The 20,570-nt window shown below is 44.1% G+C and overlaps 1 pseudogene; it reads right to left on the bottom strand.

Moving 5' to 3' along the window:
- Nucleotides 1-14,593: 14,593 nt before the first annotated feature.
- Nucleotides 14,594-15,138, bottom strand: LOC127216429 (cofilin-1-like; annotated as a pseudogene).
- Between the last annotated feature and the right edge of the window lie 5,432 nt (nucleotides 15,139-20,570).

Here is a 20,570-nt window from a genome sequence, read left to right as displayed (position 1 = left end):
TTAAGGATTTGAGCTGCAGATAGGTCTCAACAGTAACAGAGGCTGTAGTAACATTGTAGGCTAGTTACAAGAATACTGTGCATCTGTGTTCAGATAATTTCTGTCCAAGCTCTCCAGAGCATCTCCAAAGCAGAAAGAAAAACGGAAGCAGACGCAGCAGCAGTCTGATGAGGTGTGGAGAATTCTGCCACTGTCTGATCACCACTTTCTCCACAGCGACATTCTATCATATTGTACCCAAGGAGCCTACTCTTCTTTTTCTCTCTCATAGTGTTACTCAGCCCTCAGCGACTCTGAGACCAGAAAAAACACTTTATTTCTGAGCGGCTGTCTCCTGAGCCTGTGAATGCCAGGAGATCTGGCTTTGTTGGGAAGTGAGACTATTAGTGGCTTAATACAAAGTGGAACTGTATCATATCTGTCATGGAATTTCAAGGTTCTTGAATAGCTTACAAACAACTCTAATTACCCAAAAAAGGGGGAAAGAAGAAAAGAAAAGCATCTGATTTTAGGGGGGGAAAGACATCATTTTACACACAAATAATACTTAGGTGCATTTGTTACACAGTAAAATGGTCTTTAGGGAAACAGTTCTCTAAATGTACCACTGCTTACAGTCGATAAAGAAATATAAATGCATCAACTACTTCATCTTTTCTAGATGAACTTTGACTTTTCAAAGGGAAGTGGCTGGATGCTTCATTCTTTATAAGCTTTCTAATTGCTCACATCAAAACAAAAAGATTTTACCAGAAATGTTACAGATGGCAAACCCTATTGGGATTTAGGATCAACCCTCTAAGTTTTGAAGTATAGTAAAATGTAACATAATTAACTGTAATTAAGACATATAATTAACCTAAGTTATAACTACCTTTGCTGATTACTACCCACCAATGTTGCCAGAACCCACAACTAACTTGCTAAAAGGGATTCACACTCAGCATTAAAATAACCAAGAAATGAAACCTTATTGAAAGTTGTAAGTTATAATGTAGCTTCCTAAAGATTATTTCTCCCTCACACACACACAGTTTACTGCTTTTAGCATGTATCAATTTCCATCTTCCTTGATTGTGAAAAATATTTGAAGACCATTGCTGATTATTGCTGCAACATATGAATGAGAGATTGTATCTCCTAACTCCCCACCTCTGGGAAGACAGAGATGGGCATACATGTGAGGCAGTGCACAGAACTGGGATGGAGGATTTTAGGCCCACCTTCTCTCAAATAATGAACTAAGAAGGCTCTTAGAAATTTCAGCTGCAGATTTACCCCTAACCAACTCCTTAAACAAAAGAGTTGAACCAGGCAGTGGTGGTGCATGCCTTTAATCCCAGCACTTAGGAGACAGAGACATGTGATGGCTGTGAGTTTGAGGCCAGGTAGTCTACAGAGTGAGTTCCAGGACAGCCAGAGCTACACAGAGAAACCCTGTCTTGAAGAAACACACACACACACACTCACACACACACACACACACACACACACACACACACAAGAAGGTACTGCATAGATGGGAGTCTATGATGTGCCCCTTTCATGGGTAATTTTTTCAAATGTGGCATGCAAGGGCTTGAATAAAAAAAGAGGGTCACAAGTCATTTGCCACTCTGAATATATGTCCCCATTCTTGAATCTGGGAGGGCTCTGTAATAGTTATGACCAACTGAGTGTGACAGAATTAAAAGTATTCCTAGTTTCAGGCCCACATTGTCCACTCACTGTATCTTGGAGCCACTAATCTTAGAGCTCTAAATTGCTTCTAAAGAAATCTCACTCCATGGTGTGCCTGTAATCCCAGCACTTGCAAGGCGGAGGCAGGCAGATTAGGCCAATGTGGTCTACAGAGTGAGTTCCAGGACAGCCAGGGATACAGAGAAACTTGTCTTGAAAAAGAAGAAATCCCACTCCATTGCTGAAGAGAGCAACTCTAGAGACCCTGAGACTAGATGAAGAGGAAAGTGGCTCAACGGGACCCCCAGTCTATCAAGTAACTGTTCCTTCCAAGTTGCCACATTGCTGAATGAACCTTCCAACAACACCATGACCAGCTGTCTCAACAGTTTTTAAAAGCACCTTTTAGTACTTCTTTATATTGTTTAGGAAATGTCACACTTTTGAGAAGAAGTAGATCCCAAGCTCTGTTGTAAGTCATTATTCTATGAAGGCTACAGAATGAATTTTCTGGATGACAAGACCCATGACTCAGAGTTCTGGCAGTCAGCCCTCTGGCATCCTAAGGGACCTCGATCCATCAGCGATGCCCTCCTGGCTCTCTTGTTCCTGTGCTTTCACTCTCCAGCTCTCTCTGACTCTCAGTAATGTGAGAGGTGCTAACCTGACAGTATGTTCTCTCTACCTATTTGGTGCCCGTCTTACTGCAATTTGCTTCTACACCCACAGCTAGATCTTTCCTGTCACATTCCTGGTGACAGTCATGCCGCATCTTACAGTTCATCTGGTAGAACCTCTCTGTTATGTGACACCACAGACTGTTTCTTGAAAAGCTCCTCTTTCTTTGACTTCAGTCATGTGGCCTTTCTGAAATACAAGATGCATGGCTTCTGAGATGGGAACCCATTTCTCAGCAGAAATATTCATGCCACAGCTAAGGCCTGAAGTATTTACCAGAAGAAGCTGGCATGGGAAATGATTGTTAAAGACCCAATTCAAGTGATGAGGGTGATGAACAAGAGAGATGAGGGTAGCTTGCAACACTGGAGTTTTGCTCTACAAGGAGCAAGATAAGCTCTAAAGAGCTGCCAGCTGCAATCAGAACACAAAAGAGCACAGCTCTCTAGAGTGCATTACCCTCTTCTCCTCCCCCCCCCCCCACTGCCTTCTGATATTTGTAGATTTCAAAGTCTCCCTTCCAATGAGAGGGAGGCTTCTGCCGGGAGACATCTACCTACTTGGACAGAAACTTGAGGCTCCATCTTGCCTTTTTTGTTTCTAAAACCAGCAAATATACAGGAGGGGAGTGCTCTTCTGACTTAGGGGTCATGAATCTCTGTTAACAAAATCTAACTTCTGATTAGGGAATCACATCTAGGGAAATCCCTCCATCCTAGAAAAACTGGGACAGTTGATCAGATCATTCATCTTATTTTCCCCAAACATCAAACTACATAATATACTTGCTTTAGAGTAGATCTTGCATATGTAAGGCAGTATCTGTCCCTACCTTTCAAAGTAGATCATTGATGATACTCAAACTTCTTTTGTAGCCAAGGGAGAAAAATGTCACTCTGTTCACAGACATCTTTAGTAGCTTGAACTCAATCACAACAATGTTTCCTTGACATCTTGGCAGCAACTTGATGGAAAAGTGCTGAAGGATACACACTTCAGCTCATTTCAGCTGTTTATCCCTCTTTCCTAATCTCTCTCTCTCTCTCTGTGTGTGTGTGTTTTGTGTGTGTGTGTGTGTGTGTGTGTGTACACATGCACTCAGCGTGTGCTGAGATAGAAGATGTACACACAGGCACACACAGAGGCCAGAGAATGATTTCAGGATGCCTTCTTCAATCACGTCTCCACCTTATTGTTTAAACCTGGAGCTCACCTTTTGGCTAGACTGGCTGGCCAACAAACTCAGAATTCATCTGCTTGAGTCCCCCCAACACGGGGGTAGCAGGTGTGTGCTACTACCTGGCCTTTACATGAGTACTAGAGGTTCAAACTCAGGACCTCATGCTTGTGGCCATTGGACCATCCTCCCAGCCCCAACATTTTCCAGGACCATCATGATCTTGACCTTTCTGTGTAATTTTTTTTTTTTTTTTTGAGACAGGGTTTCTCTGTATAACAGCTCTGGCTGTTCTGGAACTCACCCTGGACCAGACTGGCCTCGAACTCAGAGGATTCGTCTGCCTCTGCCACCACCACCACCTGGCTTGAATAAATTTTCTTAATCTAGCCTTTGCAGTACTATGCTGTTGTAGAGACCATCCCAAACTCAGACACTGCTGGTTCATTTGTAGTTACTCCATTATTAAACTTGATTACTTTTCTTTTAGTTTACAATTTGTCACGTTCCTCAGACATTCCAGCAGATACAACAACAATACACTTGCATTTTTCATCCAGGAGATTTACTTCTGCTTGGACAGTACTAGTGACCTCTGACTTTCAAAACCTTGGTGTTCTTCTCTAGCATCTCATTAACTATCACTGCTCAACGAAAGCTTGCTCAAAAGGAGCCTCCATCTTCTAGTTCACACATCAGTGTCAATCTGTGTTGTGCCATGCCAATGATATCTTGTGATTGTCAAAAGATATACTTCCATATGGACTCATCTTACTGAACCAACTACAGAGTAGAACTCAAAAGCAAAGAGTAAGATTCCACTCATTTCAGGGGAGGAACAACTAGGGTAGAGCAACACTTCCCACCAATCTCCACTGGTGATGCATTCAAACAAACAATGGCTTAAGTAAATCTCTCATCTTGAGTTATCTAATTTTTCTAGGACAACAATAAAGAGCAGCAGGTTCCACAAAAACCCACGGCAGTTTGTTAGAGTCTGTCTCTCAAGAAAAGGACCTGGGTTAAAAGGGATAGATAGTTCACGCTTTTTTTTTATTCTTATTAAAAATCTTATTATTTTATATGTTTGGCCTCTTATTTATGGACAGTGGGGTGGCCATGAGGCAGGTCAGTTCCTACTGGTTTCTGACTTTGCATAGAAACTGAGATTATAGAAGCACAGAGGCTAGCAGCAACAATGTCCTCTTTAGTATGTGACTAGACAAAGGAGAATAGAGATTAAAACTGCTCAGCAGTGGATCCTGACTCTCAGGGAGAGAGTTCTAGGAATACTCATGCTAGAAATCACTTAGTATGGAAAAGGAACAGAAAGAAACACACGTTTTAGTTTAAAAGGCTTTTGTCTTTGTTGTTTTGCTTTCAATCAGCTGCTGAAAGCTTATAAAACAAACAAACAAACAAAAAACTTTATGTTTAAATGGTCCTAGACATTTTCCATCTTCTTTTCACATTCTTTTACTTGATCTTACCTCACAATCTTGTGAGTCTATTACAGGTGACAAGAAACCTTCAATAGCTTTGGAGCAAAATAGGAATCTAGAAAAGAGCTGTAAGATCTGATTAAAGCTGGGCACTTGTGGTGAACATCTTTAGTTCCGGGACTCGGGAGACAGAGGCAGGCGATCTCTTGAGTTTGAGGCCAGCCTGGTCTACAGAGCTAATTCCAGGACAGGCTCCAAAGGAATACAGAGAAACAGTTTGGAAAACAAAACAAAAGATCTGATTAAATAGTCAGGAGAGGGACTGAAGAGATGGCTCAGTGGTTAAGAGCACTGGCTCTTCTTCAAGAGGACCCAGGGTTCAATTCCCAGCACCAGTAGGGGGGCTTTCAACTGTGTCACTCCAGACAGAACTGCCTGTTCCTCCCTCCCTCTCTCTCTCTCTCTCTCTCTCTCTCTCTCTCTCTCTCTCATACACACACAGTATTTTTTAAAATGTCCAAAATCACTCTTGGCTATATAGTGAATTCAAGGTTGGCCAGAAGATGCTGTCTGGAGAAAGGAAAGAGGTGTGGGGAGGAAGGAAAGGAAGAAGACAAAAAAAAAAAAAGATAGATAGATTAGGTTAATTGGACTCCATCAAAACTAAAAGGTTCTTTCTGAGATGTAGTTGGGGTGTGTTGGAACGCTGCACATAGCTCTGTCTGCACACAGCTGTCGCCCCTGTCCTGACTCTCCACCACACACACACACAACACACACAACACACACAGCACACACACACTCCCATGGAGAAACAAGCTGGTCCAGGGCTTTAAAACATTAGAGTGGGGATTTACAGAATTCCAATTACCCTGACCAGGAGCAATGGTGTGCTGATTTTACCAGAGGCAAAGAAAAAGAATCTGAAAGTGAAAGGACCAGTTCTGGGACCTACCAAGACACTGAGAATTCCTGTAGGAGAAACATCTGTGGGGTTTCTAGATGAGAGTCTGTCAGCAGCTCAATGAGTGCCCCGTTCTGAGACCGTGAAGCAGATCACTTCCATCAGTAATGACCCAGGAGTGGAGGTTGAAGTTACTACTGCAGATGCTTAAATCAGTTATTTTAATAAATAAATTTAATAAATCAGTCGCTAAAACCTAAACTAAGAGGTAGTGTGCATGAAGGTCCACTATCAAACAGTGAGTGACGACAGTCTTAGAATGAGACAGAATACGAAATGTGAAAACAGAACTACAGGGAGTTACCCTGTCACGGCCATTAAAAGAACTATTGTTGCCAGGCGGTGGTGGTGCACGATTTTAATCCCAGTACTTGGGTGGCAGAGGCAGGCTGAGCTCTGTGAGTTCAAGGCCAGCCCGGTCTACATAGTGAGTTCCAGGACAGCCAAGGCTACACAGAGAAACCCTGTCTCAAAGAGAGAGAGAGAGAGATCTATTGCTAAAAAGAAAATACGTGAAACATTGACAAGAATGTGAAGAATTTGGAGTTCTTGTGGAACTATAAACTGATAACAGCCACTATGAAAAGTACTATACAGTTTATACAAAAGACCAACATAGAATTACTATGTAATCTAGTAATTTTTCTTCTTAGGCCCAAAAGAATTGAAAGCTGAAGCTTTAAAAAAATTGTACAGCAATGTTCATATCAGCATTATTTATAATAACCAAGAGACCAGATGTCTCCTTACTGATGGACTCACAAACAATACAGTACATCCACTCTGGGATAGTATTCAGCTATAAACAAGAATAAAGTTCTGAACCATGTTGTAACATAGATGAACCTCGAAAATACATTGGTTACAAAGCCAGACACAAATGCTGGTATGCTGCATGGCACCTACTCACAGATCCATAGAGACAAAGCAAGTAAGTAGGTAAGTGATTGCCAGGGGCTTGGGAGGAGGGTCTGGGAGACTGAGGGATGGCAGGAATGGAATGCAGAAGGGCTGCTCCATAGCTATGAGTTTTTATTTAGGTTAGAAGTTCTGGAATAGGCTGGGCAGTTGTGGTGTTGCAGTTGTGGTGGTGCACGCCTCTAATCCTAGCATTCGGGAGGCAGAGACAGAGGGATCTCTGTGAGTTGGAGGCCAGCCTGGTCTACAGAGTGAGTTCCAGGACAGCCAAAGCTACACAGAGAAAACCCTGTCTCAACAAACAAAACAAAAACTAACAAGCAAAAAGTTCTGGAAGAGTAGAGCAGTTCCACAGTACTGTGAATAATCTGAATCAAATACATTAAAGGGTTAGAGTGGTAAATGTAATGCAGCATATTTTTCTACATTAAAAAAATGAAAAAAGCTTTAAAAATTATGCTAAGTGAAAAAGCCAGACACAAATGGGCATTCTGTAAGGGTCCACTTCCTAATTGTTGTACAGCTTCGGGCCAGTTCCCTGATACTTCTGAAACCCAGCTTCCTCATACGTGAAGAGGGGGAGAGAAGCCCAATATCCAGGGTTGTTGTATTTACTCATGTATGCACATGTATACCATGATGCTCATGGGGAGATCAGAGGACTCCCAGAGGTGGGGTGGGGTGGGGTGGGGTGGAGGGATAGTCCTCTTTCCTCTGGGGGATGCTGGCTCTCTTTCCTCCTCTGATCTACCCTTTCTTTACTCAGGTCCTCAAGCTTGTGTGGCAAGTGCCCTACCCGAGCCATCTCACCAGGCTCACAGTCAGGGATATGGAGAGTCAAGAGAAGCCAAGAATGTAGGGCCTGGTGCGGCTCCTGTCCACCAGCATTGGGTCTTTGATCTCAATGTTCTGTGGTTTTAAAGCTCTCATCTCAAGGAAGGTTTCCACAGCAGAACCTGTTTGATTTAATGAAGACATTAAATACCAACCATGCTTCTCTGGCTTTGTGTGACATAGAGGGGAACTCAAACAATCAAGATGAATCCTACTGTTTCCCGTCTGAAGGTATTGGGAAAAGTAAGGAAGGGGAAGTAAAAAACCTCCTCCATATGCTTAAAATCAACCTCAGGAATTACATCCTTCTCTCCAGTAAAAGTGAGACAAAACATAAGGTACTCGAAGGCGGAAACATTCACCTCAGGAGTGATAGGATGGACTGGAACCTCTAGCCAGAGCACCCTCTGAGGCAGGCTCTCTGGAGGGCAAGACAGAAAAGTGGAACAAAAAAAAAACAGGCAGAGCCTGTTTGTTACCCTCCCCAGGGCAGAAAGGGCCTGGGTAGAGTCTGTCAAGGCCAGGAAGAGGGGAAAATACCTCCTCTACAGCTGAGTCTTCACACTTTTAGATGTATGATTTTGGATGAGCCGCTTTTGCCTCTCCTCTTAAAGAGTCTTACTGTGTCATCTCTGATATTTATGCCAGGTCTACAATTGTAGACATTATACACATTTTGAGGCCCATAGTAAACCATCTCAGAGCTGATAGTGTCTAACAGAGAAAGGAAAGGAAACTCTTTTGCACCTAGCTCTAAAACTGCTTTTGAGAATGACAGGCTGTGTGACTTGAATTTACAATGTCGTTTTGGGAGTTAACTTTATGAAAATCCTTAGGAACTTTGAAAACTTCAAAAAATTCTTTCCTTTGACTCTGACCCTCTTGAAGTCTTATTTATAATTCGGAATAAACAGAATCTAGCCATGAAGTGCCTTCCCCCTGTGATTTGGGCAATTGGATCCAGACCCAGACAATGTGAAACCGACATCCTCCGGACTTTTCAGGATCCAGAATTGCGTGTTGCTGGGTTCTCTCCTGGTCCCAAGGAGCCCAGAGCAGCTCTATGAGTTGACTTTGAGGTGTGTCACAGGGCAAGGACACAAGACTGCACATGCGCACAAGCACTTCAGTACATTCTGGTATTTCCTCGTCACGAAATTCCACAGAAGCATTTGTTCACAGATCAGCTCAGGTATGCCCTTTAGGTCTCAGCTTAAAGCCTCTTCTGTCATTTCCTCCCAGTTTCTGTCAGATGTCTCTCAAAGCCTGACCCTGGGCTTTCAGCTTTCTAGCATTGAAAAATGCATCCGACTGGCTGGAAAGTCATGCTCCCAAGAGTGCGCGTGTGGTTGGAAAGATTAAAGAACAGTTTGTGTTGGGGTTTGTGGCTTTGGTCATAGCGTGCCTTTCTGCCTCTCAAACTGCCCATTTCAATTCAAATTAATCAGTGCTTCCCAGGTCGGACATGCCAACATGCAGACGGATTCGCGGCTGCCTGCCATCCATCACTGCCTGGCTTATCCAAGTTCCAGGTCAGTATACCCTGATTACATTCCACGACCTCGTCATGCTTCCAGCTGTTGCTTCTAGCCATTCATCACACAACAATTGTTGCTGTTAGCTGTCTTTCTCACATGACTGGTCCTGGGAAGTATGCCAAAGAGAAATGCCGTTGGGGCTACATGCCAGGCTGCCGCCCAGGATTCATAAGTAACTTTAGGTGTCATAGGTGAAGGCCACCGGTAAAAAAATAATCTGTACTGAAATCATATGCAGCATTCAATTCAGGCTCTTCTTCTGGGAAGTTAGAAAGTGTCCTTGATTCCTACTGTGAGATGTGGTATGACAACCCAGAGGCTCACCATTCAGGAGCAGGAGAATGGGTGAGAAACTATTGTTGCTCTGTTCAATTATAAATGTATAAATGTATATATAAATGTATAAAATGTATAAATGTATAAACCACCGAGGACTGAATGAGTTAAAAAATCAAGCAATTCGAATGAATGACTGTAATTTTCTGCTCTCTCTGCTTACTATGCTTGGGCTGAACCCTCTGGTCATTTATTTATTTTTCAATCAATATTTACTGAGTGTTCCAGGCACTGTAGACAGGGATCTATTTTCTTTACGGTAAGCTTGGTTATGGTCATCTAGAAAATCCTTTACCCTCAGGGCTGAGTTGCTATGGAAACAGTTGGACACACACCCCACCACACATACACACACACCCAGAAGCGAAACCATGGACCTGTCCATAGGCAGGTAGATCTCTAGATGCCCTCTTTGACATCTCTCCCCAGAGTGGCATAGAAAAGAGCAGAAACATGGGAGACACATTGTCACTTGACCAGAGGTTTCCTCATCCTTGGATCCCTTTCTCCCAGGAGCTTTGAGTACTCTCAGGTAAGAGAAGGTTGGAAGGAGGCGATAAAGAGAGGTGTGGTGGCCTGATCGTGGCTGAGCTTCACTTTCTAGCCAATGTGGCAAAATGAAGACTCAAATAGAATTAAGATGATTTAGAGAAAAATGACTAGGGGAGAGCATGTGAAATTACTGATCGCTTGATAGATGTTGGCTTATAAATATATCAAGTTCCTGGGTTTAGCCTATAAACCATATGATATTTCTTGCACTCCTATCCCAGCTTATAGGGAAAATTCACAATTGTCACACTTGCCTTAAATTTCTTATTGTCTTAGAAATGATCACCCAAGAAATCATCAAAGAAAAACAAAATCTTTAAGCCAGATGTCATACCTTTAATCCCAGCATTCGGGAGGCAAAAGCAGGCAGATCTCTGTGAGTTGAAGGCCTGCCTGGTCTACAGAGCTAGTTCCAGGACAGCCTCCAAAGCTGTCTCCAAAAAAGAAAAAAAAAAAAAAAAAAAAAAAAAAACAAAAAAACCAGAAAAACAAAACCTTCATCAAATAATCAAATAATCTAACTGTTAAAAAGTGAAAAATATAGACACATGCGGGGGATTTGTTGGTAAGAAGATGTTCAGAGGGAGGGAAAGGGTATAAGAAAGTGCAGAAAAGCCCAGCAGTGGTAGTGCACACCTTTAATCTCAGTACTGGGGGGTTTCCAGGTAGGTGGATCTTTGAGTTTGAAGCCAGCCTGATCTATAAAGCAAGTTCCAGGACAGCCAGGGCTACACCGAGAAACCCTGTCTTGAAAAATGAAATAAATAAAATGTGTAACAAGGGGGAAAATGAAAAAGTTCATAAATCTATTCAATTTGCCAAGTAAATCAATTAATATTTAAGAAATGGAAGTCACCGGGCAGTGGTGGTGCACGCCTTTCGTCTCAGCACTGGGGAGGCACAGGCAGACGGATCTCTGTGAGGTCAGCCTGGTCTACAGAGTGAGTTCCAGGACTGCCTCCAAAGCTACAGAACCAAGATTTTTCTATTGGGCCAACTCCTGAATCATGGCACAGAGGGAGGCTCATTAGCTTTGAGTGTTTGGCCTTAGCTTAGCTCTTTCTGGCCAGCTCTTTTAACTTAACCTGTTTCTCTTCATCTACCTTTCGCCTCAGGGCTTTTTGCTTTTCATTCTGTGTGTCTCACTTTCACTTCTTCTTCTGTCTGTCTGTCTGTCTGTCTGGCAGTGGATGCCTGCCTTTTTGCCCTGGGTGCCTCCCTCATTCTCTCCTTCTCCTTCCTCTTATTCTTCTCATTCTTCGTTTCTAAATTTCTCCTCCCATTTGTTCTCTGCCTGGCAGCCTCCCTCTCCTGCCTAGCTATTGGCGGTTCAGCTTTTTATTAGGTCAATCAGGTGCCTTAGTCGGGCACGGTGAAATAGATGCTACACAGTTTTACATAAACACACATCCTTATATCATTAAACAAATGCAGCATAAACAAAGGCAACACACCTTTACACAGTTAAAGTAATATTCTGCAGCATAAGCAAATGTAACAAAGCTTTGCCTAGTAAGAGTAATGTTCCACAACAGTAAACCTAGGAAATTGGCTGTTTCACTTAGGAATGGTTGACGAGTCAGAGCTCAGGCCACACTGGAAGGGCTACTAGGTTCCATAACCTTGTCAGCTGATTAAGTTGTATTGTTCTTGTGAAAAGTTGGTAGAGGTAGATAGTATCTTTTACAGTCAGTTTCCTGGCCAGGCACCTGCCTTTCAGAGAAATTCTTCCTTGAACCATTGCGGTATCTGACCTTGTTTGACTTCAATACCAGATCAGATGCCTAAAGTACAATCTTAGCACAAAACAAAAATGCTTTTTGTGTGCCTGTACACAGTTTTCCTGTCTCATAGCCACTGCCAAATAAACACATTGAGGCCTATATTAATTACAAATGCTCAGACAATAGCTCAGGCTTATTAGTAACTAGTTCCTACATTTTAAGTTTTCCTATGTTCCTTATTTACGCTCTGCCACATAGCCATATTAACATGGCTTGATGGATACAAAGTATCAAAGTTGGCAGTAGCAGGGGAGATCTGTGGTTGGTTAAGATGGACACAGCCTTCAGCCAGGCATTGCTGGCACACACCTTTAATCCCAGCACTTGGGAGGCAGAGGCAGGAGCTACATGAGTTCAAGGCCGGTCTGGTCTACAGAGCAAGTGCCAGGACAGACTCCAAAAGTACACAGAGAACCCCTGTCTCGAAAAACAAAACAAACAAACAAACAAACAAAAAGAACAAAGAAAAAGAGGAAGAAGATGGGCAGGGGGTGGGGGGGGGTGTCAGAACTTATCATTTTCTCTGTGATTTCAAGTGCCCCCTACTGGTCCTGAATTGCCGCTTCACAGGCACTTATAATCAAATAGTGTTGCAGCTGTAATTTTAAAAAGACTGCTGTCTTCCATCAGTTATAAATAAGAAAAAACAGGGGGAGGAGCTAGTTCGGTGGATAAAGTGCTTCCACACAAGTGTGAGGACTGGAGCTCAGATCTCCCACAACCTGTTAGAGCCAGGCAGATGCATAACCAACCAATAACCCCAGTGCTCCCGAAATGGAGACAGAGGATCCCTGGGGTAAGCTGGCTAGCTGAAGCTTGCCAATTGGCAAACCCCAGGTTCAGTAACAATAAATAAACTGAAGAGCATTGTGGAAGATGCTTGTATTCATCAGGGTTCTCTAGAGTAACAAAATTGAACAGAACACATGTATATACATATAATGTTGACATTGTATTATATTATAATACACACATACATATATAGTATATTCTTTCTTCCATATCCCTTATACAGTCTGCCACCAGAAGGTATGTTCAGATTAAAGATGGATCTTCACACTTTAAAGATACAGATTAGACAACTGGTCTTCCCTCTTCAAATGATTTAATCAAGAAAAAAATCCCTCACAAGTGTGCACAGTCATGGGGTTGTAGCTAATGCCAGCCGTAGTCATGTTGACAACAAGAATAGTCATCACAGTGCTCAGTATCAACCTCTGGCTCTACGTGCATGTGGATACCCACTTGCACATGTGCCCACATGCATGTGAAAATGTGTTCACACACACACCACACATACACACATTTAAAAGAGAAGAAAAATAGTGTGGCAAGATGATGTGTGCCTAGGCAGATGAGTGAGATCCCATTGATGAGAAAAAGAAACACGAAGGAGGCAGGTGCCCAGTGGCGGAACACACAGTGAGTTTGCTGGAGGCCTTGGGCTTGACCACCAATGCCACACAAAAAGGACAAAAGATACTTTACTCTGTGATGTTCCCAGAAGAGCCATGCTCACGTTAAACAGTCTGCAAAGCCTGAGAATTAGGGTTGGGAGCCAAAGCAGCTTGCATACTCTTTACTGCCCTTCACAACCTTTTATGGCCCACGTCTGCATGGGAACTAACATCCTGCTGACATTAGATAAATGCCTTGAAATGTTCAGACCCCCAGCTCCCAGCAAAGCATCCGAAATATCACAGAGGGTTTCCTACTCATGTGACTGCTTGATGTTCCCACCAATTAGTTTAAAAGTGCCTTGGTTTATGACTTTTCTGTTTCTGTAGTACAAAAACATCATGAAATGTTATCACCTTAGACGAACTTAGATCTGCCTTCTCCAGCCATGACACTCATATTTGGCTTCAGGGTAGCCTAGCTTTGACTCCCTTTGAGGGGAGAGAAGAGCTCTTGTCAGCAGCCTTCACTTACCCGTTCTCTGGGCGCAGATCTACCGTGCTGACCCCGCCCTTCTCTCTGGATAATTGTTTTTTAGCATTTCTTACAAGGTGGTTCTCTGGCACCACATTTCCTCATTTGTTGCATGTCTGAGTGTCACCCCCAACCCCCTACTGAGACAGAATCTCACTATATATAGTCCTGGCTGTCCTGGAACTCAACATGTACACCGAGCTGGCCTTGAACTCACAGAGATTCCCCTGACCCTGCTTCCTGAGGGCTGGGATTAAAGTGTGCATGATGCTTGGCTGTGCTTCCCTTCTTTGTGGTTGTTGTTAATTAGCCTTTTTATTGGTTTTGTTTTGTTTTTTAAATTGAAGGTCCCTTTCTGGTCCTGCTTCCATGAGTGGTCAAGAACAAGGGAAAAGGGGGGGAGGGGCAACCAGCTGGTGCAGGGAGGGCCATTTCCACACAGAACTAAACAGACAAGCACAGAATCGCTATTGTTTTTAGAAGTTGGCAGCATGGGATTGGGGGGAGGGGATGAGGAGTTGGGGTGCCATTAAAAACAAAGCAGAACAGGCTGCCCCCAAACTGGGTGCCTGGGAAGGGACTTGGTCCACGTCGACCCAAGAGGAATCAGAGGATCAGAAGCAGTTTGGGAAGGCCAGAACCATCAGGGTGGGGGGAAAAGGACGGTCCAGGGGTGTGGTGGGGGACATTTGGCAACTGGGGTGAAGAGATTACGGTCCCCCTGCTGGGATCCCCCCAGCCCCTCTGGTCTGGCCACACCCATGAGCAGGTCTGGGGCTGCTAGATGCTCCAGGCAGGGGGCTGGAGGCGGCTCACAAAGGCTTGCCCTCCAGAGAGATGACAGCCCTGCTACCTGGTTTTTCTGCCAGAGTGCAGTGGTCCTTGACTTCCTCGTAGCAGTTTGCTTGCAATTCATGCTTGATTCCGGTCAGCTTCTTCTTGATGGCATCCTTGGAGCTGGCATAGATCATTTTGTTCTTAAGGGGTGCACTCTCAGGGGCCCAGTGATGAACACCCCGTCCTCCTTCTTGCTCTCCTTGGTCTCATGGGTTGCATCATAGAGAGCATAGCGGCAGTCCTTGTCTGGCAGCATCTTGACAGTGGTGTAGAGGTCGTCCGCAGTCTGCCCCTCATCTGCCACCAGGATCTCCTTGCCCTTCTCCAGGATGATGTTCTTGTCCTCACTCAGGCAGAAGAGCGCTGCCTTCTTGCGTTTCGTCACTTCTGGCGTTGAAGACTTGCTCACCTTCATGTCATTGAACACCTTGATGACACCATCAGAGACAGCCACACCGGAGGCCATGTTTCTGGAAGCGAAAGGGAGACAGGGAGAGCTACAGAAGAACTGAGCTGCTGCGAGATCAGACTGAACCGCACTTCCCTTCTTGATGCCCTCTGAGCTTCCTGGATCTGTGGTTTGGGGTTTCCATATTAACTTGAAGTTACTACTACAATTAACCCTTCCTCCCCTCGCCCTCCTTCTAATATTCCCATTACCTGTTTGTTCCACCTTCTGTAGCTGTCCCACAGTTGTATTCTCCCTTTTCTGAGTTTTTCTTTTCTACTCTTTCAGTTTGACAAGTTTCTGATGTGTGTCTGCTTATGCATATGCATGCCTGTACATGTGCACACACATATGGTATGTGGGTGGAGATCTGAGGTCTTTTGGGGGGTGCTAGGCTCCACTGGTCCACTTTATCCTGTGAGACAGGGTCTCTCGTTGAGCCTAGAGCTCCCTGGTTTGACTAGACAGCTGACAATGGGCTTCAGGCTCTGCCTGTCTCTGTCCCTCAGCACCAGCGTTAAGGAATGCACCTACCTCCCCCCCCCCCCCCCCCCGTGGATGGTGGAGATCCCAATTCCAGTCCTCATGACTGCACAGCAGAGACTCCCTTCACTGAGCCGTCTTCCCAGCCTCAATTTCACCAACTTCTATTGTCATAGCCTCAACCTCAGAAACCTTCCCTATTTCCTGTCTACTAGTGAGCCAAAACAGGGCTTCTCTACAATATGTCTACGTTTATCATTTACCATTAAAACCCGTAGCACATTAGTTTTAAAAATTCCTAGGTTGATAATTCCAACATTCTTGCCATTTTCTGACTGTGGTTCAAACTCTTACTCTGTCTTCAAACTGTGCTCCTTTGGGCATGGCTTCTAAGTTTTTGTTGATAGGTGGCAAAGGACCTGCTTAACACAGGCCATTAGTAATGTAATGGAGAGACGGGGCAGAGGCCGGGGTTGGTGCTCAACAGTCCTGAGGTTGCCATCTTTTTATGAGCCTGTGCCCTTGGACTGTGACATTTACCAGTGCGTTTCCATTTTTCCAATTTTGATAGGGCATGAGTGAAGCTAGGGTGCTCACCGAAGGAAAGCCAGGCTCAAAGGTCTAAGAAGAAATGCTCTGACACATCAGCCCTTTCCCTGACACTATGAGATTCTGGGCCTAGGACTGGGGATGGGCTGGGGGGGCAGGGGAGGCTCCCTCAGGGATGGGGCTGTCTCTGTGACTGGTGCTCCCTTTATTAGGTCTCAGAGGTGTCACCCTGAACATACATCCCCGTTTCCTGCCCTGGGACTGGTTCCTACAGTCTGCTCTGATGAGGTGATTGTGGCAGGTCTGGCTGTCCGCTGGAGGTATCGATTTGCCCTATAGCAGTGCTTCTCAATCAGTGAGTGGGTCAAACTACCCTTTCACAGGGATGCCTAAGACCATCAGAAAGCACACATATTTGTATTACTATTCATAACAGTAGCAAAATTACAGTTATGAAGTAGCAACAAGATAATTTTATGGTTGGGGGTCGCCACAGCATGAGGAACTGTATTCAAGAGCCAATAGCGAAGCATTAGGAAGATTGAGAAACCCTGTTGTTAGGAGTAGGTTTTCCGCTGGCTGATCCCACAGCCGCAACAGCACCAAATAACACACAGAGACGTAATAGATATAATACTGTTGGCCTGTTACTAGCATTACTCATTGGCTAGCCCTGTCTTAAATATTAACCCATTTCTATTAATCTAAGTATGTCCACGTGGTCTTATCTTACCGGAGAGAGGGGCTGGCATTCTGCTCTCCCTGTCCTACATCTTGAATCTCCTTCCTACTTCCTCTCTCCTCTCAATCTCCCAGTCCCGCCTATTTTGCTTTCCTATTGGCCAACAGTGCTTTATTTATTAACCAATACGAGAAGCATATTTACAGAATGACATCTCCCATCACACTGGCCTACAATCTTCTCTGATGGATCCAAGATGAAGTATTGTCTTTTCATTTGGTCAGGAAGAACGGAGGAGAGCAGTGACTTCTTTCCTTCTCTCTTCCTTTCTTCCTCTTTTTTTTTTTTTTTTTTTTCAGACAGGGTTGCTTTCTTTCTCTTTTTCTTTTTTTTCCTTTCTTTTTCGGGCAAGGTTTCTCTGTATTGCTTGGAACTCATTGTGTACACCAGGCTGGCCTTGAACTCACAGAGATCCACCTGCCTCTGCCTCCCAAGTGCTGGGTTTAAAGGCGTGGACCGCCACCACTACCACCCAGATGAGCAGCAACTTCTAAGTTCCTTACATGCCAGACAAAAACCTAGAAGCCCTATCTGCTCAGAATCAGAAACTCACCAGAAATATGTTATTTATTGTAAACACACACACACACACACACTGGTACACATGCTGCTGCTGTCTTTTTATCACATCCCAGGAAGAGAAGAAGGAAGCAGCATCTACTCCATCTGGCTTCATTGTTAGGAAAACAATCTCACTCAGGTCGGCTTGACCAGGATTGTGCTGGGAGTATGTGCCTCAGTTCCTCTGAACTGATCAAACAAGCCTGTGCATGAGAATGGGGCAGGGCAGGGCTGGGAGGGCAGGGCAAACTGCTGCTAGTTTTGGCAATCCAGCTGACATTGGGGTATTTGAAAACATTATTAACCAGTCTTTGCCATTGCCAATCATTCTTTCTCTGCAGACAGGCTCCTAAGAGTGCCAGTTTAATGCAACTCTGTTGGCTCTGAGTGGTCACTCCGAGCTTTGAGTTGACCACTGAAACCAAACTGAGGGAAAAAATGTGTGTGTGTGTGTGTGTGTGTGTGTTGGGGTTTTGAGTCCTCAGACCCTTTCCATGTTTTGTTTCAGCAAGGTCTCTTATTGGCCTGGAACTTTGCCAAGTAGGTAAGACTATCAGGCCTGGCAGCTTCCAAGGACCCACCCGTCTCCCTCCCCTTCCCTGCCTCACCACTTCTGGCATTACAGGCACATATTGGGGTGTCTGGCTCTTCATAGGGGTTCTGAAGACTTGGACTTAGGTCCTCTCATTAAGAAAGCAAGCACTTTACCAACTAAGCTATCCCCTTAGCCTGAAACGGACAATTACTTTTTGAATCATTATTATTTATTTGTATTTCTCCCTGAAGGAAGACTTACATACCCAGTGACTGTATTTCTCTCCCACACCTCGAACCTTTCTCTCTTGAATATTCATTGGACATTTCTCCCTGGAAGAACCTCAAACCAAACATGTCTGAACCTGATCTCTGCACCACACCCTAGTCAAGCCTCTTATTTTTCCTACATTCCCTCTCTTTGGGATTGGCCCCACCACCCACTCAGTAAAGAGAGAAGCTGGGAGTCATCTGGAATCTACTGTCCCCTCCTTCCCATGACCCTGCAGTCACCGGCTTCCTTTATCTTGTGACATCCTCACTCCTGCTCTCCCTCCTCCCTCCCCCTCAGTGCATGCTTGTCCCCTCTTCCTGACTGACCAATGGCCCCAGATCTCTGTCTCTGGGCTATACTGCAATCAAAGGCAGAGGGCCCTTCTTTCTTTGCTGAGGCAAGAGTACATGTTCAGATCCAAGGTTTTTTGTTTGTTTGTTTGGTTGGGGTTTTTGTTTTGTTTTGTTTTGTTTTTGCTTTTCGAGACAGGGTTTCTGTGTAGCTTTGTAGTCTGTCCTGGCGCTGTAGACCAGGCTGGCCTCAAACTCACAGAGATCCATCTGCCTCTGCCTCCCAAGTGCTGGGATTAAAGGCATGCACCACCATTGCCCAGCCCAAGTTTAATTTTTAAAACTTTTATTGAAATAAATTCAACATAATAAGCAGTTGAGTGTGGAGAATAATAAAGATCACGTTTTCACTTAGCAAAACTTCCTTATGATTTTATTTTTTAGACCTGTTCATTTCACTTTATGGGTGTTTTTCCTGTGTGCATGTGTATTAACCACATGCATGCCTGTGGTAGTTGTGAGCTGCCATGTGGCTACTGGGAATCAAACCCAGGTCCTCTGCAAGAGTAACAAGGGCTCTTAACCACTGAGCTATCTATCCAGCACCTCATTTAGTAACACTCTTAACATTATCATATTTGCAATTTTATTTAAGGAACTCTGTGTGTGTGTGTGTGTGTGTGTGTGTGTGTGTGTGTGTGTGTGTAACTTTAACTAGCTCATCCTTATCTGTTCCTCTGTCTTTTCTCCAGGGGACTTTTGTGAAATAACCATTATCCACTTAATATTATAGACATTTGCAAATACATAAGCAGCAGAAAACATTGCTACACAGGAGTTTAACTTTGCTAAGATGATATCATGCTATATTTAACCTCTGCAACCTGTTTCCTCGCTTCGCTTTATTTTTTCCCCGTTGACACATGTTGCTCCAGTTTGTTCATTTCATCCACCAGATGGTATTTTATTATGAGACTGTACAACGATTTATTGATTTACTCTCTGCTGAAGGACATTTAGGAGTCTTGCTAACACCAACTGTGAAGCTTTACGCTCTGAGCAGATGTTTGAGTGTTCTCTAGACTGTATTCTCAGGAGTGGCGTTACTACCCAGCTCTCCTGAGCCAGGGAGATAAATAGTCTCTAGCCTCCTTTGTGCTAAGCTAGGCAGCTGCTGCTGAAGGCCTTTTATGAAATGCAAATCCAGCTGTCACGCCCCTGCTTAAGTGCCCTCACCCTCAGAGAAGCAAGCCTACCATTCCTTAGTGACACACAGGAGGGGAGGCCAGGTGATCTCTCCCTGTCAGCTCTCCACACTGCCTCACAGAGCCCCATCCTTTAGAACTGCCCGTGTGCCTCAGCAGCCCCACAGAAGCTAGATACTTGCACGTTCTTTCCTCTTTCCAGGAACTCTCAGAGCTCTCTCTGTGCCTCCACACTCACTACCTGGAACCAGCTCCTTGTCCTTCGAGGCCCTTCTGATGACTGTGCCTCAGCTCAAACAGGTCACTGGTTTGAACCCTTCTGCACCTGGAACTAACCTTGACCAATTTGGAAACTTCTCTGAGAACAGCTTCCTTGGCTGTAGTAATAGTGGCAGCGTCATGTGCCATCACCAGGATGAATCTAATTTTTAAATATGGACTTTGGTGATTAAATTTTATCCTTAACCTCCATTTATATTGTATGGCTCTGCATTTTGCACACATAAAATCACATTATTCCTATAGTTCTCTATGCTTTATACATAAAATATAGAACTATATAATGCAGTTTATATAGAGAAGGAAAGCATATTACATTTTATGTAGTGTTTAGAACTAGCTTGTTGATGTTCTGTGTTGCATGGGATGATGAAAGAGAGAAGGTCACTCCAAGATGTAATTCAGGCTCTTTGGCAGCAGCGGGAAGGAACAGTTTCGAGGAACAGCCATGCAGAAGCATATTTATTGGTTGTTACACAAAGGGTTTTTGTTTGTTTGTCTGTGTTTGTTTTGTTTTGTTTTGTTTTGTTTTT

This window comes from Phodopus roborovskii, unplaced genomic scaffold (genome assembly GCF_943737965.1).
Source record: "Phodopus roborovskii unplaced genomic scaffold, PHOROB, whole genome shotgun sequence".
NCBI classification, from domain to species: Eukaryota; Metazoa; Chordata; class Mammalia; order Rodentia; family Cricetidae; genus Phodopus; species Phodopus roborovskii.
The sequence above is the reverse complement of the archived record's forward strand: the minus strand, read 5'-3'. Positions and strand labels throughout refer to the sequence as shown.